Source organism: Molossus molossus, unplaced genomic scaffold, assembly GCF_014108415.1.
Source record: "Molossus molossus isolate mMolMol1 unplaced genomic scaffold, mMolMol1.p scaffold_m16_p_10, whole genome shotgun sequence".
NCBI lineage: Eukaryota > Metazoa > Chordata > Mammalia > Chiroptera > Molossidae > Molossus > Molossus molossus.
This window is the reverse complement of record NW_023425345.1, coordinates 64266949-64290943: the sequence shown is the minus strand read 5'-3', so window position 1 is coordinate 64290943 and position 23995 is coordinate 64266949. Positions and strand designations below refer to the sequence as shown.

At 41.3% G+C, this 23995-nt stretch overlaps 1 long non-coding RNA gene across 3 annotated transcripts in view; it reads right to left on the bottom strand.

Moving 5' to 3' along the window:
- Positions 1-23995, bottom strand: part of LOC118624536 — a 130292-nt gene that overhangs the window by 20936 nt on the left and 85361 nt on the right. The window contains exons 7-8 of one of the 3 annotated variants that reach the window (XR_004958376.1): positions 7676-7938; positions 3720-3765 (exon numbers count right to left, since the gene is read on the bottom strand). The exons of 1 other annotated variant lie outside the window; for it this stretch is intronic. This is a non-coding gene — a long non-coding RNA (uncharacterized LOC118624536). The remainder of the gene's footprint in view (positions 1-3719; positions 3766-7675; positions 7939-23995) is intronic. One more of the 3 variants, XR_004958375.1, reaches the window with a different exon arrangement.

Below are 23995 nucleotides of genomic sequence, written 5' to 3'. Positions count from 1 at the left end.
ACTGCAAACGCTTCTCTTTCCTACACCATATCCAACTTCCTTGGTGCTAGTAGTTTAAGGACACACACACACACACACACACACACACACACAATTTAGCTCAAAAAGCATTGACTATGTCCACTACCAGGTGCCATGCAGGTGTCGTAGATACAGTGGCAAAAGGTACAGCCTCAGATACAGTGACAAAAGGTACAGCCTCAGGGGTCAGGCTGTCTGCATTCACACCCCAGCTCACCCTTCCCTAGCTAGCTATACAGCCTCACGCAAGTTCCTCAGCCTTTTTAAGCCCTGGCTTCCTTATCCGCAAAATGAGCATAGTAATAATACCTACTTCATGGAAGTTTGGAAAATATTAAATAAAATAATTCATATAGAGTCTGGCACCTAGTGAGTAGAATAAACTTAGCTATTATCACCATCATCATCATTATCATCGCCACCACCACCACAGCATGATCTTTTAGGCTTTATCCCCCAGTAAACTAGGGGGGAAAGACACATAAACAGATGATTCCCATTTTTCTGCTGTGGTAAGTGGAACTCAGATGAGAGGCACTTCAGCCTAGAATTCAAGGAAGATCCCTGAGCTGAGTGAGAGTTGAAAGATGAGTATATTTAGCCAAATGAAGAAAGATGTTCCAAAGGGAAGAACTTGAGCAAAATCACAGGGAATGTGCTGTGTGCAGGAACTGGATATGGTTTGCTATTATTAGACATGAAGTTCAAGAGGGCAGTGGTGGAAAATGAGGCTTATGAGGAAGGTGAGGACCAGGTCATGGGAAGTCTTATATGCCACACTAAGATGAATGAATTTCTTTCTGTAGACCAAGTTTCCTAAGCCAAATTACATAAAGTACTAGTATTTATACATGTATCTCATGGCATGTTCTTGGTGTGCCTCAGAATAAGAGCTTGACTGTGACTTGTGTCTGGAAACATCCTCCATTTCCCCCTGCTTAGCGATTCACAGTGCATATATTAGCATAGTGTATGCTCTGAGGAGTCCCGCAATAAAGGGATCTCTTTATTGAAGTTTAGCCCAACATTTTTTAAATTGATTTTACACAGGATATCACTTTTGAAGGATGCTGGGAGACATTTTGCCAGATTTTAATCAAAGTAATGAATTGGACAGTTTAGCTTAGTAAGATCACTCTAGCTATAGAGATGGATTTTAAAGGAGCATAACTGGAAAGTATGACTAAGATGATAATGATCCAGGGTGGAGGAGATCGAAAGATTCAAGAAATGTGTAGGAGGTAAAATCTGTAAGTTTTACTGATAGAGTAGAATGAGGGAGTTGGCTGTCTACAATGATAACTACAGTTCTGGCTTGAGCCAAAAGAACAGCAATGCCATTCATTTCAAAAGCAATACAGAGAAACATGAGACAGGGGATGGAATGAGAGGTGGGTAAGATAAAGAACTTAGTTTGGGACATGATAAATGAAAACACCTAAGACTACCAAGTGAAATTATAGGTAGCAATTAAGTCAATAAATCATTATTTAGTCCCAGTCTAAACTAGGGTCTTCTGACAAATAATTTTGTCAATGAGATCAAAGTGGAGGTCTTTTGAGGATTTCTAAAAAAAGTTTTTGCCTTTCCGACAGGCGCTACCCCTTCCTTCTTGCAGCGTACCCCCTTCTCTGGTCCGGAGTGCTGATGCTAATGCCTGAAGCTACGCCACTTCTCTTATATTCATTAAAATGAAAGACATAGTTAAGAGGGCCACGGAGAAGACAGAACATCCCTGGGGTCTCAGTGGCATTCATGAGCTCTCAAACTAGCCAGTCTATCTTTGAAATTCTTGTTCTGTGAAAAATAAATCAATTGATCAATTAATTGATCGATGCTCAAGATATGGTTTGTCAGGTTTTGGGTTCCTTGCAGCTAGCTGAATGCAGTCCTACCTGACACACATCCAAACCAAAAAATATGATTTCCACATTCAAAGAGTACTTCTGACCCCCTCACCCATCTCTCAGACCTGTTCCCTTCCATCATACACATCTCAACTTCTACCTTCACCATTCATCCACGAGCTTAAGCAAAATAATTAATTAATTAATTAATTAATTAATTAAAAATCTAGGTATATTCTTGATGTCTTCCTTATGGCTCTACCTCTACTCTATACCTTTTAACCCATTTTCTTTTCTTCATTTTCACCATCCAACCAACTCATTATCATAGCCTACCAACGGCTGTCCCTACTACATCCTTGCCCCGCTGCAATCCAATAGGTCATCTCACTCCATGTTTTAAAGTCTGCCAGGTGCTTCCTATTTGACTTATAATAAAATCCAGATGCCTGCCGATGGCTTACGGAGAGCTCTGTATGATCTGACCTCATCGTGTACCCTTTTCTCACCTGCTCACTGCTCTCAAGCTATACCACCTTCACACTGTTCCTCAAAACCCCCAAAGGTATCCCCACCTCAGGGCCTCTGTACTTGCTGTGTCCTTGGCTCCCAGTGCTCTTCCCCCTGGATCTTCCCATGGTTGGCTCCTTGTTACGTTCACCTCTCAGCTCAAATATCACTCCCCTAGGGAGGCCTTCTCTGACCACGCCATGTCCTCGGTGATTGTCCCTGCACCCTGTGTTACTTCTTTCATATGCTTGACATTATCTAAAATTATCTGTTATTTAGTTGTTCGCTTGTTATTTTTCATCTCCCCGTCTAAATTATAAGCTTCATGACTGCAGAAACTGTCTGTCTTATTCGCTGTTCCATTCCCATGTCTACAACAACGTTTGGCACAGAGTAGGCCCTTGATAAATATCGTTTTTAATAAAGAGGTGAATTTTTAAAAGATAGCAACACAGTCTTGGACTCTTAGATATCTGCCAAAGTTTATGACTCTAACATATAATTTTCTTGTCTAAAAATTTAACAAGCAAAACAGAGTTTTAGATTTAGATAAAAGCTTATTCTAGCATACTTGACTCAGAAATAACCAAATGCACTTAATCCTATTAATTGTCCTCTATCACAGGTAAATATTTTTGCTTACCACATGTACTCTTTAACCTACTTATAGTAACATAATAAGGGATTAGAGCCTTGATACTAGCTGCCAAGTGTTATGTTTTTATATACAACAAGCCCTCGGGAGTTTGGAAGGGAGCCCAATAGACTCACAGTTCAAAGCTTCCAGATCCATTTACGTGTGGTAACGCTAAGGAAAGGCCATCCTTCAGGCTATTCCTATGGACAGCACAGAAAGCCAGGGATTTTTTCTCCAAACTCTTCAATTAGAATCCAGTGAAAATAAAGTGTGTAGGGAAAATGTTCAAAGTAATCAGCACAGTCCTCTTTAAAGGACAGATGCTTTCCGAACCACAAGGAGAAGAGTATACATTTCTGGTCAGTTCTATTTCTAGATGGTTTATTTAGCAATTTGGATATTTTATAGGGTTATACCAGTATTTTCATTAGTAAATTCTTCAAGTTGGAAGGAAATAGGAAAGAGTTTTAGACCACCACCCTTCCTAGCACTGCTGCAGAGCAAGCAGAAAGGCTCCGTTCCTGGGGCTCCCAAAGACACTGTCACGCTGCATCATGGACAGCCCAGGACGGGCGAGGAGAGTCTGCAGGTGCTGGGACCGGTCAGGGCACATACAGAACTCAAGGTGCTAGACAGCAACAAGGAACACTCAGAGAGCGGGAAACACTCTCTTCCCTTGGATCCTTCCATTTCCTCCTTCTCACCTTCTCAAAGTGCTGTCTGCAAAGTCCTGGTGATTCTTTCAGGGATCTGTGAAATCAAAACTACTTTTATAATAATGTTTAAAAAAATGATTTGCTTTCTCCACTACAAAGACATTTACATTGATGGTGCAAAAGTGATACTGGGTAAAACTGCCAGCGCCTCAGTACAAGTCAATGCAGTGGAATCAAACTATACCTAATAGTCACCATGTGCTTATCCACCACAAAGGAAAGAAAGACGAAGGAAGGGAGGGAGGGAGGGAGGGAGGGAGGGCAGGAGGGAAGACAGGTAGTTTTACTTAAGAATATCCTTGATGAAGCGTTAAGAATTGTTAACTTCATTAAATCTCAACATTTCAGTGAAGGTCTTTATAATATTTTGTGTGAAGCCCTGGCCGGTTTGGCTCAGTGGTTAGAGCGTCGGCCTGCAGTCCTGAGAGACCCGGGTTCGGTTCCCACTAAGGGCATGTACCTCGGTTGCAGTTTGTCCCCAGCCCTGGTCGGTTGTGCGGGTGGCAGCCACTCGATGTGTCCCTTTCACATCGATGTTTCTCTCTCTCTCTCTCTGTTCCTCTCTCCCCCCCCCCCCCCCACTCTACCTGAACAAAAAATGGAAAAATGTCCTCGGGTGAGGATAAAAAATAATAATAATAATAATAATATTTTGTGTGAAAAACTGGAAAGTGCACACAAGACACTCCTGCTCCTACTCCAGCCAGCTAGCTCAGTTGGTTAGAGCATTGTCCTGCACACCAAAAGGTTTCAGGTTCAATTCCCGGTCAGGGCACATACATAGGTTGCAGGTTTGATCCCTGGTCAGGGCTCATATAGGAGGCAACCAATGATGTTTTCCACCCCGCCCCCTCATTCTCTCAAATCAAGAAACATATCCTTGGGTGAGGATTTTTTTTAAAAAGAAAAATAGCACTTCTGCTGCATACTGAAGTAACATGGTTGTCTCCAGGAAAAATGCTTGTGTTATGGTTTGGGTTGCAAGCTGAACTAATTGCTTTTTTTTTTTTTTTTTTCATGAAATCTCATTTTTACTTGAAAGAAAACAACTTATTCAGATTCATGTATTTGGCCAATATTTTTTTTTTTTTTAATGAACAAAGTGAGGTTGTCACTTCAAAGAAAATATCTGGCAATATTTGTTGCCAAATAACCTTTAAGAAACTACCTCCTGCTGAAGTTTGGGGTAGCATCTACAATTATCCAAAATGACTATTAAAATACTGCTCCCTTTTCAACTATATAGCTCTGCAATGCCAGATTTTCTTCATGTTTTTCAACAGAAACATTTAGCAGATTGAATGCAGAAGCTGGTATGAATCAGCTGCCTTCTATTTTCAGACATTAAAAAAATTGCAAAAAATATAAAACAATGACATGCTACTCACATATTGTTTTTATTTTGGAAAATAAATATATTGTAATAAAAATGTTATTTATGTTACCTGTAATGGATTTATTGTTTTCAAATTAATTAATAACAAATATTTTAAATGTCTGTTTTGATTTCTAATAAGGTTCTTATTTATAGATAGAACTCCAATAAACAAAAGCTCTTTAGGATTCTTAATTTTTATTTATATTAAAAAAAAATTTTTTTTCCTTTATTGCTTTTACAGAGAGAGAAAGGGAGAGGGATAGAAAGATAGAAACGTCGATGAGAGAGAACATCTATTAGCCGCCTCCTGCACCCCACCCCCAATGGGGATCAGGCCCACAACCCAGGCATATGCCCTGACCGGGAATCGAACTGGCAACCTCCCGGTGCATGGGTCGACGGTCACCCACTGAGCCACACCAGCCAGGCAGATTCTCAATAATTTTTAAAAGTGTAAAGCAATCCTGAGACCAAAACCTGGTACACTTGACAGTTATAATAGAAATGTATAATAGAAACACATGGCAGAACTATGTAATAGAAATAGAAAAATGTATAATAGAAATCTAGAACCGAATGCAAATCCTACATTTCTAATAGCACAGATGAGATCATTTTTATTTCACCACAGAAGTGAGTTTCATTAAAGTAAAAATAAAAGCAGCAGAGCCCAGGTTTCTGCCTAGTATATCCTCACAGTGGCCTGTGGGAGTTAAAAAGCTGTCTGGGAGCAGGGCAGGTGGGCTGGGCCGGTGGCACAGGAAGGAGCCACAGTGACTGGACTGGGAAATGACAAAAGGCACAGTAGGATAAATCTCAAGTGCTTTCTATGCTAACTGGGCACGGAGATGAACAAGGAGGATGGACTCTGACACAAGATAACTTTTTTAGGTCAGCTGATGTTTTCCCTCCCCGCCTCCTTGGAGATTCTCATATGTGCTCCCTTGCTTCAGGGGACGTATTCAGGTAGGAATTCTTGAATTTTGTTTTCTAAAGTCTGAGGGCATTAGGGAGGATCTGTTAAATCTGGGGAGTAATATCCCCAGTCTAAAATAAATGTTTCTCTGGACTGAGGGAGGAGCCAAAGTCTAGGGTCCCCTGTGACCTTCCTTACTCCCTGCCAGAGCAAGGACACAGCAGGACCTCAGAGAGGCTGGCCATCAGTGCACCAAGAGGTGGAACACTGGCCTCGGCTTCCACAGCCACAACAGATCTCAAGCTTGACAAATATGGCACAAAGGTGGCAGAGAGGAGACTCGTAAAGGACTACAAATGGAGACACAGTGGCATCTCAACATAACCTGTGTAGACAGATGACTGATGCCTTCCTGAGCCTCTGACATGTTTCAGCTATGCTTGAGAACCTGAAATCTTGACACAGCCTCAGATGGGAAGCCCCAAGAATGACAAGTTGAATTTCTCACTAGCTCCTTGGAATAGGAATACAGAATCAAAATTAATTATTGAATTAAAAGTAGAGGATTATGCATATATTTGGTGGTAAAGAGGAATGAAGTACCGCTACATGCTACAACATGGATAAACCTTAAAAACATTATGCTAAACGCGAGAAGTCAGTCACAAAAGGCCACCTATTGTCATACCATATGATTCCAAAGATAAGAAATGTCCAGAATAGGCAAAACATGAAGAAGATTCGTGGTTGCTAGAGGAAATAAGAGATGACAGAGGAAAGCAGGATTTGGTTTGGTTTTGTTTGGCTGGATGTGTGCATATGATGAAAATGTTCAAAAATTTATTGTGGTGGTTACACAATTCTGTGCATGTATCCAAAAACCCATTAAGTTTTATACTTTACATGGTGAATTACATGGTATGTGAATTATATCCCAATAAAGCTGTTACCAAGAAAAGCAGAGATATAATATCTCTTACCTTCTGAGTTGTGTACTAAGATTCATACTCGTTTTATGTGCATGATGCTTTACAAAGTTAATTTATAAAGTTGTGTCAAGCTGACATGGTTACTTCTGAACACACTGTACAGCTCAGGACCTAGTCAACAAGCTCAAGGTACAGGCAGTGGGGGAAGGTACAGCAGAGGGCAGAAAACAGGCGCCAGAGAACATGTGATGGCAACAAGTGGTCCAGGCAAGTGGCCTGCACACCGCCAGGCACCATCTTGGAGAGTCACCAGGCCTGCAGCACTCAGAGGTGTGGAGGGCAGCCAACAGCAAGGCTGTCCTCAGCAGATTGCAAGGCTCCAACTCAGAGAAAGGCTCCAGTGGCAGGAATTCCACCTGGGGCGTGATTGTGGTGATGGCTGCAGCCCCAGAGAGACTGGGCAAGTTATCCAGGAAGGATCTGAGGCAACCAAGCAGGGACCTAACTAGTGTTAATAATAATATAATTATATAATTGATGTCATTTATGTATAATAATATAAAATATAAATCACTTAAGTTCTATGACCTGCCAGGCACGGTTACATCCACTTTACATTTTTTTAATTTAAATCTTTACAATAGCCCTCTGAAAGAGCTACTATTATTCTCCCCATTCTACAGATGAGAAAACTGAGTCACAGAAAGATGAGGTAACTTACCCAAGCTCACTAGTAAGAGCAGAGCTGAGATTAAAACACGGACAGTACTGTCCCAGGGGCCATCTTAACAACTCTACCATTACTGCATTTAGGGTGGAGGCCCACTTGCCCCCAGCTGAGCCAGCAGGACCAGCGGAACCATGGTTGATGTTGAATCCCCCTCAGCACTGAACCAGAGGTCTTCAAGCCCTCTCCACAGAGAAGGACTCGTTCTGAAGCTGCGGCTGGGGCCAAGCCTGCAGGCAGAGGTTATGTGATGACCACTGTAGAGAGAAGCAGGATAGAGAATCAGGCAGCTGCTGACACACCTCTTATATCTTTTCATTTTCAACATAGTACTATGAGATAGATATTATTTTCTTCATTTATAAATGAGAAATTGAAGCTCTAAGAGTTTATGCAGTTTGGCTGATGACCCAGTAACCAATAGAGACAAAATAGGGTCCTAGACCTTCTGATCCCAAGACGGAAGCCTGTGAACTGGCTTTTGGAGACTAAGTGAACCAGCAAGTGAACCGGCAAGTAGACTAACGGAATGGTTAAAAACCTGTGCCTAGTGGCCACACTCCAGCTATGCCAATCACCCTGTGATCTTGAAAGAGCTACTTAACTTTTTGGTGTCTTAGTACCTTCATCTATAAAACAGGTTTAGTAATAACAATAATGTCTACCTCCTGGATTGCTATGGGAATTCGATGAACCACTGTATGTGCGAAGATCTAACAGACGGTTCAACATATAGTGGTAGGTGCTCGATAAGTGGTAGGTGATCTGAGCAGGCATTTTTCTTATTGTACTGCTGAGAGCAGACAAGCTCTGGAGCAGCCCAGATCTTTCTCCTGAGCCATTTTATCCCTTGTCTCAGAAAACATCCATGCTGCAAGGAACATCAGAATTGATTTAACCTCATTCTCTTTTTTAACAGAGGAGAAAATTGGGGGTAAGAGATGTTACATGAGTTGCTCAAGCTAGTTATCAGGAGAGCAAAACTAGATCTTTTATTTATTTATTTTATTTTATTTTATTTTATTTTATTTTATTTTATTTTATTTTTGGTACGTGCCCTTAGCGGGAATGGAACCCGGGACTGTGGTCCACAGGCCGACGCTCCAACCGCTGAGCCAAACTGGCCAGGGCGGTCTTTTATTTTTGTAATTTAAAAATATTAAAGCTGTTAGGACGAACTAGAAAAGAAGAAATGTTAATAGAAACAGAATTGAGACATCAGGTAGCGCTTCAATCAGGGTTGTAACTTACTAGGAAAAGAAGACCGGCCACGCCTGAGAAAAACAGGGTGACTAATGGTCTGGGGGGCCTCCCTCCCTCTGTCTGCATGCACAGGGAAGGGACACTTCCCCAGGAATCGGGAAGTATTGCCTTCAGATATTCACTCCATATCATCGCATCCCTGCCCTGTGGTGTCATCTGTACTGAACAAAGGAAGCTTGACCTTGGGTGATACACAAGAAAAGTTAACAAAAGAATGGGAACTGGAGTCTTGAAGAGCATGTGGTAGGTATGTGATTAGTGTTAGTAAAAGGATCAGAGAGGCAGGAAAGAAAAAAGGGAAAAGTCCTTTTTATATCACTTGAGTGGGTTGCCTTTAACATGCTAAAAGACTAGCTGAGAAGTGAATGAAATTAACAAGCAGGTGTTAGATGGGGGTGCAGAAGATTAAGGTGTATTGAACTGAGCAGATAATAAAGAGCTTTGAGAATGAGGTTTGAAGAAAACAAATGTGTGTGTTTGCACATACACACACACATATATTTAGCTGAGAATGCTTGCCCTCTCCCTTTGCAGTTAACTTAAGAGCTGCCCTCAAAGGCAAATTAAATCGTGTCCATTGTGCTATTTACAAGTGTCGGGGGTGGTTCTGGGGCATGATGGGAGATACAGTGGGAGTAGGACAGGGCAAGACAGTTAAGGATTATTCCAAGCAGAGATTCCAAACTGAAATTGCTGGATCCACCTGCTATGCATTAATTATGCAACAATTACTGTCTGTTAGCGGCACTGCTGCATCTTTTAAGAGAAAGAAGTACATTTGGGAAACATTTGACAAATGTAGTCACCAAAGAAAGGTTAGAATTTTGTTTTGTTTTTCAAACCACATATTATTAAAAGAAACTAACTTTGCCCCATTTAATAAAAACACATGGAGTGATTATCAGGCAAAAAAAATCCAACCCAGACTTCAAAGCTTTTCCATTGGCTAGAATCAGTGTTCCTGTTCTGTTTGTATTTTTAAGTACCTGAGTGATATTCATTTACGCCTTGTTTTGCATAGATTTGCATTTCGGGTCAAAGAGGCACTTGGTACAAATATGCAAAGGAAAAATGCAGTTAATCTTGCAAACTACCCACTAACACCATCAGCTGTGACATCAGACACTAATAAGATTGACCTCAAAGATCACTGGTCTTCCTGGAGTGTCTTCCGACAGAACCACAAGCATTGTGGGAAAAGGGAATGGTCCCAACATTGAGGAGAGCTGACATAAATTATAGGTGATGCAGAATTCCAGTCTAAATCCGCACCCATTCTGAGGAATGATGCACACACGTTCACCAAGCCAGATGCTACCGTTCGTTGCCTGCAGGCTAGAGCCACAGGTTCCCAAACAGAAGGTGCTGAAGTCAGATGTTCTGCTCAGCTGGCAGCTTTCTTTTCTTGTGGAGACATCCTTGGGGAAGTCCGATTTCTGTCTCCTTATATCTTACATATTTGGAATTCTGACAGTGCTCGTCCTTCTGTCGTCACAGAACCTTTGCAAGCTCACCAGCAACCCTTTCGAGCCGTTATCTCCCTCACCTTTTTCGGATTGGATTTCACTTTGGTGGGCAACTATTAATGTGTGTCCAGGAGCTCCTGGGTTCACAGGGTTTTGCAGGAATTTTCTGTGTTATATTCATCTATGCGTTTATTTTTATTTTATTTTTTATCCTCACCAGAGGACATCTTTCCATTTTTTTGTTCAGATAGAGTGGGGGAGAGAGAGAGAGAGAAGCATCATTGTGAAAGGGTATGTGTTTGTTTATTTATTTATTTATTTATTTATTTATTTATTTATTTATTTATTTATTTATTTTTGTCTGTTTACACCATTGCTTTGACCATTTCAGTTATTTGGGGGAACTTATATTTAAACACACATCCACAGCTAGACTTATAAGCACCATTTGCATAATGTTATCTAGTCTCTTTCACATTTTAAGTTGCCTTGGACACATAAATACATGTACAAGTAACTGGCATGTCATCTCCGCATACCGCTGTTAGCTATGTTGGTCTACCTCTAAGAAAAATGTTGTCAACGGTCTCTTGCTTCTGAAGTAAAGTAGGGAGGAAATCAGTGGCAACTCGTGCTAAAGGGAGGATTGGAATTGGAGCCGTCATAAACATCATTAGATCTCACCTCATCCCATTCACTTCTGGAGCCAAAATGCCTAAGCAGCGAGAACCCCCCTTAGCAGCAAGGTTCTAGAGTCCAAAGGTATGAGAAAGGAACAAGGGGGTAATATTTTCCCTTCTGATAAAGGGTGAAGATTTAGAGGGAAGGGGACATGGACACTAGTCTGCAGGCCTCAGAAGGGGCTGTAAGAAAAGAATGGGGGATTGAGGAGAGAGAGACCAACAATTCAGAAGACCTTCTTCCCAAAACCTCGATCCTGTGAGGTCCGGCTTCTGGGGGGTTTCAGCAGCAAGGGCCTTGAGTTCCAGTTGCTGCTGCTTCTGTTCCTTCACACTGCGCTGTTCTATCTGAAACACACCTGGCTCTAGAGCCCAAGTCTCGGGGCAGAAAAGAACAATCTCCAGATACTGCTGAACAGTGAAGCCTTTGATGTAGTGATAAAGGAGGCCCAGGGGCCCCGCCCCTCACTAGACCTGAGTAGAATAGTTCCTCCATCTTTCTTGATGGAGAAGCTCCGTAATTAAGCACTTTGGTGGTTCGTGTAATACTGAATTCTTCCTGAATCTGCACAGTGCTGTCTTTCCATTTTCAGAGTCCTCGGAAGCTAATCTTCAGATTCTCAGAATTTCAAAATCTGCAAAGTTCCTAGGAGGCATCAAGGAAGGGAGAGGTGTTTATCTACTGCTATTCTTTAGGATTATAGAATTTCTTTGCCCAAGTTTTCTTTAAAATATCAGGAAATAAAAAGATTAAGGGTCAATACAGGAATGCCCCCAGGACAAACCATAATCCAAAAATTAAAACAAAACCCAAACTCATTTGGGTTACACAAATGGAACACACTTATAATATCTTAAGTCAAATAGTGACCTGACTCGATGTAAGATAAAGTGCAAAAAGGAAGGACGTTGTTTTTCCAAATGAAATGTGCTTCAAAATCACCTGTGGGACTCGCTAAAAATGAAGATCACAAGATGCCAACCCCTGAGATTCTGGAGTGGGGCCCCCTAAATCTATTTTTTTAATGAGCACTGCAGGTGAGCTTATCACAGGTGGTTCGGTAAATCAGTTGTTGAAAGACACCGGTATTTCAAAAGAACCTCAGTTCTCACCTTCTCCACATGCTCTCCTTTCGCTCTCCCACTCCACTGAGACAGCTCTCATCAAGGACACCAGTGACCTCCATGTTCCCAAACCCATGGTCAATGTTTAAGCCTCGTCTTGCTGGCCCTAAAGGCAGTACTTTACACTGTTGATCACTCTCTCCCCTTGAAACACTTTCTTCGCTTGGCTTGCAAGGCACTCGCCTCTCTTGGTTCTTTCTCCTTACCCACTTTTAATTACTCTTTCTTAGTCTTCTTTGCGGACCTTGTCTTCTAGTCTCTAGACCTTGGAGTGCCCCAGTTCAACCCGCAGGTATTTCCACTTCTCTGTCTACACGCACTTCTTCAGTATTTTCATCCAGTCCATCGGTTTTCAATACCCTATTAATTCTGGGAATTCCCATATTTGTGTTTATAATCCACTTCACTTTCTTGAGCTCCAGACTTATATATTCTATTGCCAAGTCATCATTCCACTTGGATGTCTAGTTGGCATACATTAACATGGACAAAAACCCTCATTTATACCCCCCTCCTCAAAACCTACTCCACCAGTATTTTTCAGCTTAATAAACTGTAACTCTAGCCTTCCACTTGCTAAGTTAAAATACCTTGGAGTCATCGTTGACTACTCACCTTTTCACATTTCACATCTAAATCATCAGCAAATCCTGTCAACACCACTAAGAAACATATCCAAACTCCAACCACTCTGTGCCATTTCCAACGCTATCACCCTGGTTTCAGCCATGATCATCGCTCCTCTGGATGACTGCATTCACCTCTTAGTGAGTCCCATTGCTTCTACTAATGCCTGCTCCCCCACTCTGTTCTCCACACAGCATCCAGAGTGGGCCTCTCAAAAAACAAGTCGTCAAGTTTCTCCTCTGCCCAAAACCTTCCATAGCCTTCTCATTCAAAGTAAAATCCGAATTCCCCACAATGACCCGCATAAAACTACACCATCGAGTCCAGTGTTACCTCTGACTTCATCTTGTACTGTTCCTCCCTCAGCCTTTGCCTTCGCTGTTTCCCTGCCTGAAGTGCTTTACTCTTGGGTAGCCCGCTGGCTCCCTCACTTCCTTTAGGGTTCTGTTCAGATGTCTTCTCGTTAGAGAGGCCTCCCTAGATGGGATGGGCAGTTTCTAAGGTGGTTGCCAATGATTCCCAGCTCCTGGTATTCACACCCTTGTATAATCCCAAATGCTTGAATGTGGGCTGAATTTACTGGCCTGCCTCTAGAAGGTAGAATTAGACATGGTGATGAGATCATGTTACGAAAAGACTGTGGCTTCCATCTTGGGCACACTCGTTCTTTCACTCGCCCACTCACTCTGAGTGACAGCTTCTGCCACACTGTGAACTGCCATATGGAAAACCCCACACGGCAGGGTGGCAGGGAGGCCTCAGCCAACAGCCAGCAAGGAAGAGAGACCCTCAACCCAACAGCCTGACACACCGAATGCAACCTCCTGAGAGACCTTGACACAGAGACCAGCTAAGCCACATGCACCCAGACTCTTGACCCACAGAAACAACAAGATAATAAATGTTTCTTGTTTTAAGCCACTACTTTTTGGGGTAATGTGTTACTCAGCAATATATAACTAATACATTGACCATTCTATGTAAATTCAAATTTAGAAAATCCATCTGCCCTGGCTACCCAGTATTCCTGTCTCAACTTACTCCATTACTTTTCTCCATAGCACAGATCTCCAAAGCCTTGCATCGTCTATGTTTGTTTATTTATTTGTTTCATTCTGTCTCCAACCACTAAAATAAAAGCTCCATGAAGACAGGGACATTCGTAGGTTTTGCTCACTGCTATATCTCCACCACCTAAAACATGGTCGGCGCAGAGTAAGCACTCAATAAATATCTGTTGAATGAAGCTGAGTCAGGCAAAGAGTTTGTGAAGTGGTGAAAACACAATTCACAAGGTTGTGGTGAGTGTAAATGAGCAAACCATGTAACATCTTCGGTCCTTAGTAGGTGCTTAACAAAGTATGTGGCTCTTCCCCTCAGAAGAAACTTCATCACATTACATTGATATGGATAGGCAAAATTGCAGAATTTTTTCAGACTGGGATGTTTGTTTGCACAATACCCACCAAAGAAGAGAGGGATAGCTCCTTTCAATTAAGCTGCTAAACATCATTTTAGTGGCTCTTTTAATTGTGGGTCTCATCCAGCTCACCTCTGCTTATGCCTGAGCCACACCTTTCGTGTTCTGTATTGTTCCCTAACTTAGTCTCCTTTTAGCTTTAAGGACTCTGAGGTTATCAGAGCAGTTCTTTCAGACTTTTATGGGCTCTGAAATAGATTCTCACTTTGAGAGTCATTCAGAGAAAAATATAAAATAGTTCCTTCTGTCACTCTTACTGAATGGCGTCTTAAAACCCCACTGTCTTCATAACCATTGCCAGACAATAAGATAATCCCGAGAGCAATAGGCAATTATTACCATTTCAAAACCATTGTGCAGTTGCCTCTGAAATGAAATCACTGGGTTATATGATCTTCAGTTATTATGGACCTGTGCCATTCCCTGGCAGGAAGCAGCATAAATGGACCATTTCTACAGAACAACAATGTTTGAAACTTTAATGTTGGCCAAGCAATAGGCACAATTTTCCTAACAGAATTGAACCGAGGATAAATGCTACGTGTGACAAGCTATTCCGCTGCACCGATGCTTCTGGAACCCTCAGGACCTGTATTGTATTGGTTGTTTTATTACAAATCTAACACAGTTCCTGCTATGTGAGACATGCTCAGAAAATGTTTGTGGATTAGATGGATGGACAGGCAAATGAAAGGGTTATTATGAGCCCCTAGATAGATGTGTACATGTTTTATAAGCTAGTCCACTGGGTACAACATCCTGGGTGGTCGCTTTCCTGCGTGAATCAGCTGATGGTCTCACTTGCATTGGTGGTTAAACAGGCTTGACTTTAAAATCTTGGCCAGCCACTTCCTAAGTGTGTGACACTGGTTCTGTTACTCGGCCACTCTCAAACTCAGTGTCTTCATCTGTAAAACTCATAATAACATTTGTCCCCTTAAGGATATTTAGAGGATTAAATTAGATAGCATGTAAAATATCAGGAACAAACACACCTAGGCAGTGAATATATAATTGTTGGTGAAACTTAGCTCTATTTTCTTTCATTATGAACAAAAATATCCCACTTGGCCTGTTCTCTCTCAACCAGTTTCATTTCCCAAGCTTCAGTTAGGTTGGCCTTTAGTATAGAGATACTTATGCACAAGCAAAGTATTTCTATGACTGTGTTTGCTAACTCCTTTTATTTAAAATATTTTCTATTTACAAATTGCTCTCAAACACATCATTACTTTGAGCCTCAACAACAATCCTAAAATGTTGCTAGAACAGCCTGGCCAGTGTGGCTCTGTGGATTGAATGTTGTCCCATGGACTGAGAGGTCCTGGTTTGATCACTGGTCAGGGCACATGCCCAGGTTATGGTCTCAATCCCCAGTAGGGGGCGTGCAGGAGGCGGCCAGCTGATTGAGGCAGTTTCTCACTCATCAACGTTTCTATCTCTCTCTCCCTTCCTCTCCCTCCAAAAAAACCAATAAAAACATATTTTTTAAATGTTGCTAAAACAAGAGTTGAGGCCCTATTGTACAGATGAGGAAACTGAGGCATAAAGAATTAAATTACTTACATGAGATTAATAGCTAGTGATAGCACAATGGGGTCTCAGACTCAAGCCCAGAATCTTATTATATTATATAGCTTCTAGCAAGTGTATAGAGGCAGAAAAGCCAATAAAATGGCCCAAAAGCATCTCTCAACCAAGATCCTACCTGAAGCAGCACAAATACTGTGCAGGCAGCTCCTTCTGGAATCTCAAACCTGGGTCCTGATAAATAGACCAGTGAGCATCTATGACCAATAGGAACCTTTAAAAGGGTGGTGCTCAGCCTCCGTTTAGTCTTCCTGTGGGTGTGAGGTGGCAGTGCCAGCGGTGGGCCACTCCCACCCATACTTGCTATGGGCGACAGAAATCCTAAAACTGAGAGGTAGTTTCTTTGTGCGTATCACAATCCTGTTTTTCTGGGCCTGTAAGTACACAGCCCCAAAATGCCTAAAGAGGACGTTTTCTCTAAACCCTTACCACCTTGCAACAGAGCAAACGAGATTTGGCAAGGAAGAGTAAATTCACAATCATAATCCACCTACTAAGTGCCAAGCACTGTGCTAGACCCTTTATATATATTATCTCAGTCAATTTAATCCTTAAAACAGTCACTACATCCCCGTAGTAGACAAGGTGGCACCTCTCCAACATCCAATCCCTCTTATCTTGGTAACCATTCCAGTTTCTATTAGGGTACCCACACCTTCTCCATATAGTCCACATGCCCTAGAGATGCTGAATGCCCTGGGCTAGAGGTAGGACAAGTGGATGATGCTTAAACTGATCCATATAAGCCCATTCTCTGGGCACGCTTCAGGGAAGACAGGTGGCCAAAGTTGGGTCAATAATAAATATACTGGGGTGTTAAAAGAAGCTCAATTATTCTCTCTCTCTCTCTCTCTCTCTCTCTCTCTCTCTTTCTTCCCAGTAAGGTGTAGTGAGCTAATATGAAGCCTGGAATTGCCATAACCTTTCAGGGTAACCAGCCATAGATTAAGCTGACTCCATAAAAGCCAGAGCAAAGGAATAGAAAGAAATCAATTATTTGTTGATGTCATTGAATACTGAATCAAGCAATTCTAAGTTTTCCCTACCTCTTAAATTTTCTATTATGTGGGAGTCAAATAATATCATTTATTTATTTGCCTAGTTTGAGTTGGGCATTCTATTACTAGCGACATAGAGTCTTAACCATATTGGTTAGAGTAAGGCTAGGCTGTCATGACCAGAAGACCCAACAACAACGGTCTGGTTTGAAGTCAGAGTTTATTTCTCTCTTATGTGACCATTGGCAGATGTTTCAGGTGGGCAGATAGCTTGCTCCATGTGTTTTTCGAGAGATCTGAGTTCTTCCCAAGTTGTTGATCTGCCAACCCTAAGGTCTCATCTTCATAGTCAAGGTTGGGGTGCTCTTGGTTCTGACTTGTGGGAAGGGAAAGGAGCATGAAGGAGTGTTATGGCTCAAAGCCAAATGTGCACACAGCACTTCCACTGGCAGGGAATTAGCCCCTTGGCCACATCTAACAGCAAGGCAGAGTTGGAAATATAATATTAGTAGCCACATGTCTTGCTTCGAGTCTAATGCCACAAGAGAAACAAAAATGGATTTTGGTAGACCACTAGCAGTTAGCCACATTAACCATTACAGAACTCATTTTGTAGAGAAGAAAAGTAAGGCTAAGAAAACTTGCCTAAAGTCACTTAACCAGTAAGTAACAGGTCAAGAATTTGAACCCAACCTCCAATCCTTGCTACTACACTCTTTGTAGGGTAAACTTCTTGCTCGTCTACATGCATAGAGTTACTCTCTGTAAATTTCATCTCTTGAAATAACACTGTTAGCAACACACATGGCATAGGTTGCTAACTTCTGCTCTGTCAGTTGCCTGGTTCCCTGCAAAGAAAGCTAGCTTCCTCCTAAACTCCCAACCATGACTTTATTTTCTGTTGTCTAGAGGAGAACGTGTTCAGTGAGGAGTGACGTGATTGCCCCAGGTCTGGCACTTAGAAGAAGAGATCTAAATAGTGATATCTAGCTAGAAGGGTTGTTACCTGACAACCACAAGAGAAATCAAGAGACAAATTGAGGTCAGAAGTAGAGAAAGAATGCATGGCACCTGGAAGAGCAGGGAAAATCATGAAAGGAGGATGGATGACTACTGAAGTCAATAATAAAAAAGGATGAATGGAAAAATGAGAATATACTACCAACTGGGTAAGTTTAGGCCATTTCAGATTTAATCTGTGTCAGAGCATCCCTCTTATTTAAAAAATTGATTTACTCATTTAAATTGTGAAGCATTCCCAAAACAAAGGGTACAAAGTAAAAATGGAAAATTTCTCTACCCTATTCTATGCCCTAGGCACCCAATTCTTCTCCGCCATGGGACTGAATATTATTAATTTTTTGGATATAATTCTGGACTTATGTATATATAAGCAAATACATACATAGATGGTATAAGTATTCTTTACCCTTTTGTTACCCATTTTTTGTGCCTTGATTTTTTTCACTTAACAAAATATCTTGTAGATCTCTCAATATGTGTATATAGAAAGTATCCTCACTTTAATGGCTGCATTATATTCCATTATTTGGATATGCCATCATTTATTTAATTAATCCTTTATTGATAGATATTTGGATTGTTCCCAATTTTTTTCCTATTACAAACAATGTAATAGAGTGGAACCTCGGTTCTCGAACTTAATTTGTTTCAGAAGGCTGTTCGAGAAGTTATTTGTTTGAAAACAGAATCATTTTTTCCCATTAAAAATAATATAAATTGAATTAATTTGTTCCAGACCCCCAAATGATTCCCTGTTTTAACCTTTCTTATATACAGTACAAGTCTAATATACTGTTTATTTAATAAACAAACACTGCTTTTCTTAAAATCTATCAAACCACCCCTACTAATCTTAAATGAATCACTTTCAGCACTGGTTCCAGGGGTGTCTTTCAGGGGGTCAGTAGGCAGCATCTTCACTTTTTACATATCGCTGCCTCTGAAATACTGTCACGCAAATCAACAACAGTTTTCTACCTCTTCAGTTGTCTGTAGTCATGGTTTCTTTCACGCCCTTAGCAACATTAGCACTCTTGGTGACTTCTTTATGCTTTAAAATTGTACTAATCATCCATTTGCCAGCAACAAAAGCAAAAAAGAAACCACAAAAATATTCACAGCACAATTTCCTGAGATGTTAACAAGGCAAGGTTTAGCTGTAAACTGACTCATTCTGACACATTCTCTCCTTTGTTTGTGGCCTGAGAGATGCCTTTTGTCAGGCTGATGTATCAGCATGAAGGGATTGTCAGGTCAAGAATCAAAGTTAACTGAGTCACTTTTCATGAACAACTTGGTCAAGCACTGAATTGTTCAAGGTGGAAGATATTGGAATACTAAGGTTTGACTGTATTATCCTGTGAATTTGTATAACCTTGTGAACTTGTCATTACCTATATGTGACAATAAATCTGTAGGATAAACTCCTAGAATTGGCTTTTACTTATCAAAGGATGTAGATATTCATAATTTTGAAGGATATTTCCAATTAATCCTTCATAAAATTATATCAATTTATTTTCCCAACGATCATGTATGAGAGTACCTGTCTCCTCATATTCTTATCAACACAGCACATTCATTTCTTTTATCATTGCCAATATAATACATAGTGTATGTGTAAATTTAATTTCTGTTGCTCTTATTATGAAGTTAGCTATCTTCATAACATTCATATTCTTTTTTCTATAAACTTTCTATTTGCACCTTTTTAGGTAGGGCAGTTGGGTTTTTTTATGTGTGTTTCTTTTTTATTATTATTATTGATTTGTAGGAGCTTTTTACATATAAAGAAAATTAGCCCTTGTCTATTAAAGGAGTTGAAAATATTTCCCCTTTTTATAATTGTCATTTGACTATGCTTATTATAGGTTTTGCATTTCAGGAAAGTATTCCTTTTATTCACTCTCTGAAGCATCTCTCTTAATTGGGAGAAGCCAAACTTTACTGGACAGGTAGAAAAGAAGCGTGAACTTGGGAGAACTTCATTCTCGAAGAATTCCTCTCCTGTCTGATCCCATCCTTAATTACTCCTGGATAATAATATTGTCACAGAACTTACCCCACTGAATAAAATTTAAATTACTAACCATGACTTATAACAATAACACAATGCAAAAGAAGCCAAGTTCCCTGCCCTTTGGCTTCCTAGTGTGAACCCTGAGAAGAAAATAAAGAAAGACATCTATTAAGGACTCCTGGTGGCTAACTGGGCTCAAATTTTAAAAAGCAGAGTCTAGCAGCCGTTTCTACACAAGGACCTCTCCCACAAATTGCACTTGGCACAGAAGGGCTAAACCACCAACCTCTGCATCACTAAACTGCCTGTCCGCACTGCGTTTCTACCCCTGGGCCAGCCCTTATAAAGGTTTCCTGAGTCCTACTCCAGCCAAAAGGACTAGGCTTTCCCCATCCAAGTGGAGTTGCACAGCTCTGACCAATCACAGCAGCTCTACTCTGACCAATCAGGGAAGTGCCTTTGGGCCAATCAACTTGTGAGGATTCGGTATCTTCATTTGCATGAGGAAAGACCAATCAGGGACTAGAGCCAGGGACTTCTATCTACATAAGCCAGCTCCACTGTGGCTTAGCGAAGGCATTTTCATGGAAGGATGCAGAAGCTGAGACTCTAAAGACAGCTTGCCAGGGCAGACCTGTAGGGAGACCATCACTGAGCAGAGCTGCCAAGTAGAAGAGGGCCCTGGCCCCAGGGCTGCCTGGCCCAGGGGCAGCCTCACAGCTCGTGCTGTTTTCAGAGCTGTCTTGTATTATCCTGAGGCTCTTTGCACTGAATAGTTTTCCTCCTCACATTTCTCTTTACTGCACCCCAACTTGGAGATTCCTGTTGGCGCTGAATTGGTGCTAAGGACCATCAGTTGACACCAGCTAAATCAGAGAAAAAAGTAATGTCCTGAAAAATCCCTAGAGAATGTTGTTGATACATTAGCTTTTATTCTTTCTGAACCTACTTCTACATACAACTCAATTATAAAAGTTCTTCCTAGGTATTCAATGAATAGGACTGAGATGAACACGAATGGGCCTCTGGATGGTTATTAGATGGATGCAAAAAGGGGGAAAAAAGAGGTAAGTGAATAGCAAGCAACATCACACTGTAAAGGAGGGCATTTCATAACAAGAATGAAACTGCATCTGCCACAGACAGGCAAACACATTTCCCCCACACTAGGAAGGATGAAGCACTTCTTGGAAGGCCAAACATCGGTTTCAGTGGTGGCTTTCAGGGCCACAGAGATTGTGACAATATGGGGTGAAGTGTGGGGAGGAAGCCCCTTTCAAGGTCTCGTAAAAGTCTAAGCAGTATTTCTTTAACATCACCAAGAAAATATGCTGAGGCAGCTTTGGGGAAGATTCTGGTTCCTTCTGCATTTCTCAGCCTGATCCACGGCAGTTACTGAAACCCCCAACTTTACATCTCGGCTGGTTAGCATCTGAGCGAATTCTGACTCTGCCTCCCTGTATATTGTCCTACCACCTAATGAGTGAGGAACCTAAAACTCTGGAACTATACTGCTGCCTCTCTGTGCTCGCCCCTTCTTCCCAGGCCTCCTCTTTCTCTCCACCCTAAAGCACTGTGCTAGGCAGCACATAGCAGGACAGCCCTTCCTAGGCATGGGCTTCTGCGTGGCTTCCTGACTTGTGCTCTGTGCCTGCTCTCCCTGGAGCATTGCCCTGAACTTTACCCTCCTTGGCAAGGGCATTGCAGCATGGCTGGTCCTCAGCCACCATCCTGTTCCTCTTAGCAACTGGCCAGAGTCCTCTTTCAACCAGATGGTACCCCCCCATGGCCCACCCCACCCCCTCCTCCTGACCCCTAGTGTTTCCATTATCCAGTGTGCAGATTTGCCCCTGCTGTGCTCCCCTCCCTCCACTAGATGGGACCCCATGGACATCTGTACCAGCTAGACCAAGCCCAGATTGACCACACATAAATACCAACTCAACCCACTTTAAACAAGAATTAGGTTTATTAACTTATGTTACAAGAAGTCCATAGATGGGCAGATTCTAGGCTTGGTTAATTCCAGTACTCAGGGGTCATTAAGGAACTAAAGTCTCTCGTCTTTCTTTTCTGCCATCACTACCACGTTGCCTACTCCTTTCACAAGGGCACAGTAGCTCTAAGCAATGAGCAGTGGGCTGGGGTCAGCGCCCATGGGCTCCCAAGAGCCAATTGCTAAATTCACCAGCCAGTTGTCAAGCTATTGGTAGCTTAAATTAGCTGTCGACTGAGAATTTGCACCACAGAAATGGAAAAAAGGCAAACACTACAAATCAGGGCTTTTTGCTTTTGGAGAGGGGGTTAACAGCAGGTTAACACTACATCACATCCTCACACAGTAACATCTAGAGACAGAAAGGGTCTATTTCTCAAATATATCTTTTTTTTTTTTTTTGGAAGAGCAAAGAAACTTCTGGAAGACTTACAGAAGATCCTGTGATTCCCACCTCCCTGGCCTGATTGTGTCACGTGCCCATGTTTCAACCAAAGATTAGCAAATGGATAAGGTTCTGACAACTCCCTTGAAGCAAATTGGGTTCTCTTAGCTAGAAATAAGGTAGGATATAGCCTTTGGATGAGCATTCGGCAAAGTCTGTCTCACACACACACACACACACACACACACACACACACACACCATCTACCCAGGTATTGAGAATTTATGTCTCTGCCCTGGCCCACTGTGGAGGTTCCAGCAGGCTTACAGGGCATGTGGGTTATACATGTTCGCAAGACCACTTCACTAGAAGAGTAAAATACAACAACAGAAATCAGAGAGGCAATTTTTCTGAGATTCCGGGCCTGCAATTTACCCAGTGGTTCAAAATAAAACCTGGCTTCTTTTAAGCATTATCAAATGAATACAAATTGCCCTCTGCTTCCACTTGAAAATGCATTTTCTATAAACTCACATTTTAAAAGGATTCAGTGTTAGCCAGGAAGACAATTACATTAATTTTTATGTGTTGACATGCAATTTAAATTGAGTGAGTAAATATAAGACTAGATCCTGTTAAGCAGTTCACTCAAAATTAACTTCTCTCAGTTCTGGTTTAACCTAATCCTGGTTTTCTCTCGGGCTTGAGCTCACCTGAATCTATTGTTTGGAGTCAGTCACTCCAAAGGCTTGTCTAGGGTTACAAAACTTTCAGTATTGTGAAGTGTCGAAGTCCATGCTCTCTGCCTTCACCGTGACTTTCTGAGGCCCCAGGAAGGGACCTCAAGCCTGCTTTCTGATAATTTCAAGAAAGTATCTACATTGCCCTTCTCTGCACCCCAATCAACTTCTTGCACCTTTTCCCTTCCATTAGTGAAAATAGAAATAGAAAACTTCTGACCATACATACCTATGTTGATTACAAAGAGTTAGGCTTAAATATATGAAAAGCTTTGTACAAGCCTCTGTATGGTATAAAAAGAAATACAAAACTCAGTCCTTCGCTTCAAAGTGCTGACAACCTAGTCGGAAAGGCACATATAAGAAGTAAATGAGCAGGATGAGTAAAAAAGCTATAGACGTTTTGATAAGAGTTTTTATCAAAAATGGGTGCTGGATTTTGTCGAATGCTTTTTCTGTGTCTATTGATATGATCATGTAATATTTATCCTTCATTTTGCTTATGTGGTGTATCACAATTATTGATTTGTGAATATTGTACCAGCCTTGCATCCCTAGAATAAATCCCACTTGGTCATGGTGTATGATCTTTATAGTATATTGCTGGATCCGATTCAGTAATATTTTGTTGAGAATTTTAGCATCTATGTTCATCAGAAACATTGGCCTGTAATTTTCTTTCTTTGTAGTGTCTTTATTTGGTTTTGGGATCAGGATAGCTATGTATTTTAAAGTAAGTTGCAGTCATTATAACACTTCACTCTAAATACTTCAGCATGCACTTATTTAAAAGGAATATTTGCTTAAAAACCACAATACCTTTATTATATCTAAGGATATTGGCAATAATTATCTAAAATCTAGTCAATATTTAAATTTTCCCAGTTGTTCCCCCCCAAGCAATATTATAGCTGCTTTTTC